Genomic DNA, 6,631 nt, shown 5'->3' with positions numbered 1-6,631 from the left:
GAGAGAGAGAGAGAGAGAGAGAGAGAGAGAGACTGATTCAGAAAGTTGTAATCCAGCAGGTAGAAATGGCTGTCTGGGAATGTATTGTAGGGAACTCTTTCCTCCTTCTTGTGCCAAGTGGTAGAAGTGGGAGGCAGCTAGAGCTACTGAAAGTGAGTGGGAGAGTGCAGGTGCTGCCCTTATCCTCAGAACAAGTAAAAGTGACATGTTTGACCAACTGTTGGGTCTAAAGCCATCTTCAAGTGCGAGCCAGTCCTGGGAATCAAGTTTGCTCTTATTTGCAGAGGTCTTGTGAAGGCCCCCTGGTGGTCATGGGCAGCTCAGCCAGAGTCCATTGCGCTGGCTGCGGAATCCCCGTGGATCAGCCAGTGCCTACATTAGGGCAGGGTGGGCTCTGAGTGCAGCATTCTTCTCCAGCCAGAAGCAGCCTCCCTTTGCAGGTTTGCCCAGGATAGTATTTGGCACGATAAGAGGCCTGGGCAGCAGCAGCTGCAGCATCACATCCTCTCCCAGCTGCAGATGTGGAGCACAGGCTATGACATCTACAATTAGTGTGACCTTGCCCAGCTATTTAACCTTGCTGAGTCTGTTTTCTCATTTGAGTAATAGTATTTGCACGGCATTGTGGTTGTGGAAGTTAACTGAAATAAAGGCATATAAAACTCCTGGAACCAAAGGGAGTTATTCTATGAATACGGTACGATACATGTTCAAAGGCTCTTTGCTGTGTTAATGTGTGTGCTCTTGTTTTCTACTTGCTCACTTGCCTCTGGGTGCTCAGTAACCTGACCCCATGGTGCAGCCTCTGTTTCCTGAGGCTCAGCTTGGATGCCTCCCACCTACCACCACATCACATTGCCTTCCTTCAGTTCATTTTCTCATTTGACCTCCACACTAACTCTGGGAGGTAGATGAGGCAGCAACATTATTTCCAGTGTAGCCAGGAGCTAAGCAATTTGCCCAACATTAAACAGCAAATCACTGGCAACAGTAGTAAGAAAATGACCCACCCTCTTGGGACACTTTCCATGTGAGTGAGGCACATGCTGAGCATGGTGCATGCATTATCCCACTTGATCCCCACAAACATGGTGGGGCAGGTATTTTTATCCCCATTTTACAGGTATGGAAGCAGAAATTTAGATGGTTAACTTTTCCAAGGTTGTAAGAAGAGTAGTTGGCATTGAACCCATTTCTCATCAGCTGTAGAGGCCTCTCGGCCTCTCTGGAAGTAACTTGAACCTAGTTCCTTTGATTCCTGGAAAACCGCTTATTTTGCAATGTGATGCTGCTCTAGAAAAAACTTAGCAAATCCACAGCTACCCAAAGCACAGTGCTTGATGTCTCCTCTCTTTGCCTGGGGACATTTTTGCTTAGGATAACTTACTGTCTAATGCTAAAAATGTGTGCCTCTCATAACTTAGAACTTTGATGGCCACAATCAGTTGGTCCCCAGAAAAATATCAATTCCAGCTTCGTTCTCACAGGAGAGCTTCAAAAGAGAAGTATAATTCATTTTTTCTTCCTCTTTTCTATTTATTTAGGTATCATTCTCTGTTATTCTGTTGGCTGTCATTTTTGGTTTGTATGGGCCAATTGATATAGACAAGCCAACACTAACAACCCCGACAGCCTGAGAATGGATAATACATGTGGCTTGACTGCCTCCTGAGATATTTCAGGTCCATTTATACCCTGAATGGCTGTCTAAGGAAGAACACACGCTTCTTTAGCTGAGTCAAGACTCACATAGGAAGTAGATGTTTCCTCCTGGCCATTTTCCCACTCCTTGTGATTTGGGCTTTTCACACATGGTGGCTGGGTTCTGAAGGACAGAGAGTGTTTGAAGAGCAAACAGTCCAGGCAGAAGCTACAGGCTCGTTAAAAGCTGACTATGGACATTTTAAAACATCATTTTTGCCTTTTCCTATTGATCAAGCAAGTCACTATAGTCAGACTACTTTTTGGGGAAGGGGAATCAGACACCAGCAGAGAATTAGGGTAGCTGATCCTTCAGCAATATTGCTTTTTTTCCTCTGTCAGTTTAGTAGGAGAAAAATGTTATTTTAATTGCATTTATTTCATTACAAGAAAGATCGAACATGAAAAGGGATGTGTATTAGCAATTTTCATTATCATGTGAATTACCTAGTCAAATATTTTGGCTATCTCTTTCTCTAATTAATCTGTTGGGGTTTTGTCTTAGGACCTTTTATGTTGGTATGTAGGAGTACCAGACGCTGGGTAATTTATACAGATAAAAGGTTTATTTGGCTCATGATTCTGATGACTGGAAAGTTCAAGACCTGGCATCTGTATCTACTGAGGGGCTCAGGTTGATGTAAGGCAAAGGGGAGCCTGTGTGTGTAGAAATCACATGGCAGGACAGAAAGCAAGAGAAGGGAGGACAAATGCCAGGCTCTTTTTAACAACCCAATCACAGAGCTCCTGAGAACTCACAGAGTGAGAACTGACTCACTCCCAAGGGAGGACATTAATCTATTCATGAGGGGTCCACCTGTATGACCCAAACATATCCCATTGGTCCCCACCTTTAGCTCTGGAGATCAAATTTCAACATGAGGTTTGGAGGGAACAAACATCCAAACTACAGCAGACTGCAAATATTAAACACATTAAATTTTGGTATATATATTGTGACTCTTTTCCAGTTTCAATTACCTTTTAATTTTAAAAATTTTTTCCTTTTTTAATCAAGACAAGATCTTGCTCTGTTACCCAAGCTGGAGAACAGTGGTGTGATCCTACCTCACTGTGGCCTCAAACTCCTGGGCTCAAGTGATCATACTGCTTCAGCCTCCTAAGTAGCTGGGACTACAGGCATGCACCACCACACCCAGTTAATTTTGTAAAGATTTTAAACTTTTGGTAGAGATAGGGTCTTGCTATGTTGTCCTGCCTTGGCCTCCCAAAGCACTGGGTCCTTTTAATATTTTACAGTGCTTTAAAAAAATTATCAATTATAGACTGGGTATGGTGGCTCACGCCTGTAATCCCAGAACTTTGGGAGGCTGAGGCAGGTGGGTCACTTGAGGTCAGGGGTTTGAGAACAGCCTGGCCAACATGGCAAAACCCTGTCTCTACTAAAAAAAAATAAAAAATAAACATTAGCCAGGTGTGGTGGTGCATGCCTGTAATCCCAGCTACTTGGGAGTCTGAGGCAGGAGAATCACTTGAACCCCAGAGACAGAGGTTGCAGTGAGCCGAGACCGTGCCACTGCACTCCAGCCTGAATGACAGAGTCGAGACTCTGTCTCAAAAAAAAAAAATTATCAATTATTTCATTAGATTCCACTTTCAAATGTTTTTTACCAGCTTCATTAGTGTGTAGTTAGCAAAAACATACATACTTATAGTACACAATGAGATGTTTTAATATATGATTGTGAAATTATTAAATTAAGCCAATTGACATATTCATCACCTGACATACTTGTTTTTCGTGTGTGGTGAGAACATTTAAGATCTACTCTCTTAGCAGTTTTTTTCAAGTATACAATGCATTATTAACTATGGTCACCATGCCCTACAATAGATCTCCAGAACTTATTCGTTCTGTACAACTGAAACTGTATAACCTCTGTATTAGTTCGTTTTCACGCTGCTGATAAAGACATATCTGAGACTGGGAAGAAAAGAGGTTTAATTGAACTTACAGTTCACATGGCTGGGGAGACCTCAGAATCATGGTGGGAGGTAAAAGGCACTTCTTACATGACAGTAGCAAGAGAAAATAAGGAAGCAGCAAAAGTGGAAACCCCTGATAAACCAACAGATCTCGTGAGACTTATTCACTATCATGAGAATAGCATGGGATAGATCAGTCCCCATGATTCAATTACCTCCCCCTGCGTCCCTCCCACAACTCGTGGGAATTCTGGGAGATAAAATTCAAATTAAGATTTGGGTGGGGACACAGCGAAACCGTATCACCCTCTGATCAACATTTCCCCATCACCTCCTCTCCTACCCTCCAATCCTTGGCAACCGTTCTCTCTCTCAGTTATTTTTAAGATTCTGTATATAAGTGAGATCATGCAAAATTTGTCTTTTTGGGCCTGGTCTATTTCATTTAGTATAATGTCCTCCAAGTTTTGGTTTATCCATGTGGCCACAAATGACAAGATTTCCTTCTTCATAAGGCTGAATAGTATTCCATTACATATGTGTGTGTGTGTGTGTGTGTATGTGTCTGTAAAATGTGACATATATTTCTTTTTTTTTTTTTTTTTTTTAAAGACAGGGTTTCACCATGTTGGTTAGGCTGGTCTTGAACTCCCGACCTCAGGTGATCCGCCCGCCTTGGCCTCCAAAGTGCTTGGATTACAGGCATGAGCCACCACGCCCGGCGACATATATTTTTTTCTTTATTCATTCATCTGTTGGTGGACACTTAAGTTGGTGTAACATTTTGGCTGATGCAATGAACATGGTAGTACAGACGTACCGATTTCATTTTTTTAAAGATGTATATCCAGAAGCGGGATTGCTGGATCACATGGTAGTTCTATTTTTAATTTTTTGAAGAAACTTCCTACTGTTTTCTGAAGACTGTATACAGGTTCTCCTTTCTTCACATTCTTATCAAACTTATATTCCTACAGAGTGTATAGGGGCTCTTCTTTCTTCACGTTCTTACCAAAACTTGTTGTCTTTGACCTTTTTTATAATAGCCATTCTAACAGGTGTTAGATGAGGTCTCACTATGGTTCTCATTTGCATTTTACTGATGGTTAAAGATTCTGAGCATTTTTTCATATCTCTGTTGGCCATTTTCATATATCTGTTCGTCATATCTTAGTATGTCTTGAGAAATGTCTATTCAGGTCTTTGGCACATTTTTTATTTTTGAGACAGGATCTCACTCTGTTGTCCAGGCTGGAGTGCAGTAGCATGATCATGGCTCACTGCAGCCTTGACCTCCTGGGCTCAAATGATTCTCCGACCTCAGCCTCCCAAGTAGCTGAAACTAGAGCTGTATGCCACCACACCTGGCCAATTTTTCTCTCCATTTGTTAATTGGGTTATTTCTATTGAGTTCCTTATATATTTTGAATATTAACCCTTTATTGGGTATATAGTTTGCAAATATTGAAGTCTTTTTTTTTTTTTGAGATGGAGTTTCGCTCTTGTTACCCAGGCTGGAGTGCAATGGCGTGATCTCGGCTCACCGCAACCTCTGCCTCCTGGGTTCAGGCAATTCTCCTGCCTCAGCCTCCTGAGTAGCTGGGATTACAAGCACGCGCCACCATGCCCAGCTAATTTTTTGTATTTTTAGTAGAGACGGGGTTTCACCATGTTGACCAGGATGGTCTCGATCTCTTGACCTCGTGATCCACCCGCCTCGGCCTCCCAAAGTGCTGGGATTACAGGCGTGAGCCACCGCGCCCGGCCAAATATTGAAGTCTTTAATACATTTTCAGTTTATTTTTGTGTATCGTATGAGATAAGCGCCTAATTTCATTATTCTGCTTGTGGATACTCAGTGTTCCCATCATTTATTGAAGAAATTATTCTTGCTTCGTTTTCTGTTCTTGGTACCTTTGACAAAGATCAATTGACTAGAATGCATGGATTTACGCGTTTAAGTAGACTTCCCACCCTGTACTCAAGATACATATTAACTTTATTCCTAACTTATCTATGGTTTAAATTTTATCAATAATCATTTAGACTTATTTTGATATATACTGGAAGGTAATTCAATTTTTTCCCAATGTTAACGCAATTGTCCTCACACTATTTATTTAATCATCTATACTTTCCCTATTGATCTAAAATACAATCTTCATCTTCTCCTAAATTGTTATGTATACTTGGACCTGTTTGGAGATTTTGCAGCAAGGGGATGAGAAATCTATGCTTTAGAAAAATGACTGATTACAGGAGGTGGAAGTAGAATATCTGCTGCTGGTGCCATATTAGATGTTAATCTGAGGAACACAGTATGTTGGTTGGTTTGGAAAGTTTTTTGGGGGGTAGGCAGTAGTGCTGGAGAAGAGGAGCAATGGAGATTCATGTAGAGCAGCCATGTTCAAAAGTGTGGTCTGTGGACTTCAAGAGTCCTGAAACCCTTTCAAGGCATCTGAGAGAGAAAAACTATTTTCACAGTAATATGTCACTTTGCCTTCTCATCGTATTGACAATGGCACTGACAATGCGCAAGCAATGGTATTTTTTACTGACCAGCAGTTTTCTGCTGACACCTTAGCATGAATCACGGAATGATGCCAAACTGCACTAGTAGTCATTGTGCTCTTCAGTGCCAAACACCTGCAGCAACAACAAGAAGCAGCAAAAAAAGAAAAGCCAGCTTCAAGAAAATACTTTTTTAAAAAATTATTTTTGAGTACATAGTAGGTATATATGAGGTAAATGATATGTTTTGACACAGGCATGCAATGTGAAATAAGCACATCATGGAGAATGGGGTATTTTATCTCCTCAAGCACGTATCCTCTGAGTTACAAACAATCCAATTACACTCTTTAAATTACTTTAAAACGTACAATTAAGTTATTATTGACTATGGTCACCCTGTTGTGCTATCAAACAGTAGGTCTTATTTGTTCTATTTTTTGTGCCCATTAACTATCCCCACTTTCCCCTG

General features: G+C 41.3%; 1 long non-coding RNA gene across 1 annotated transcript in view; it reads right to left on the bottom strand.

Moving 5' to 3' along the window:
• Positions 1-5,374: 5,374 nt before the first annotated feature.
• The window catches only part of LOC116558884, a 7,689-nt gene continuing 6,432 nt past the window's right edge, over positions 5,375-6,631 (bottom strand). Inside the window, exon 3 of the long non-coding RNA XR_004272219.1 lies at positions 5,375-6,294. This is a non-coding gene — a long non-coding RNA (uncharacterized LOC116558884). The remainder of the gene's footprint in view (positions 6,295-6,631) is intronic.

Source organism: Sapajus apella, unplaced genomic scaffold (assembly GCF_009761245.1).
Source record: "Sapajus apella isolate SASKATOON/1434 unplaced genomic scaffold, GSC_monkey_1.0 scaffold22, whole genome shotgun sequence".
In the NCBI taxonomy this organism is placed as follows: Eukaryota; Metazoa; Chordata; class Mammalia; order Primates; family Cebidae; genus Sapajus; species Sapajus apella.
Note: the sequence above shows the minus strand (reverse complement) of the source record. Positions and strands in the feature narration are given on the sequence as shown.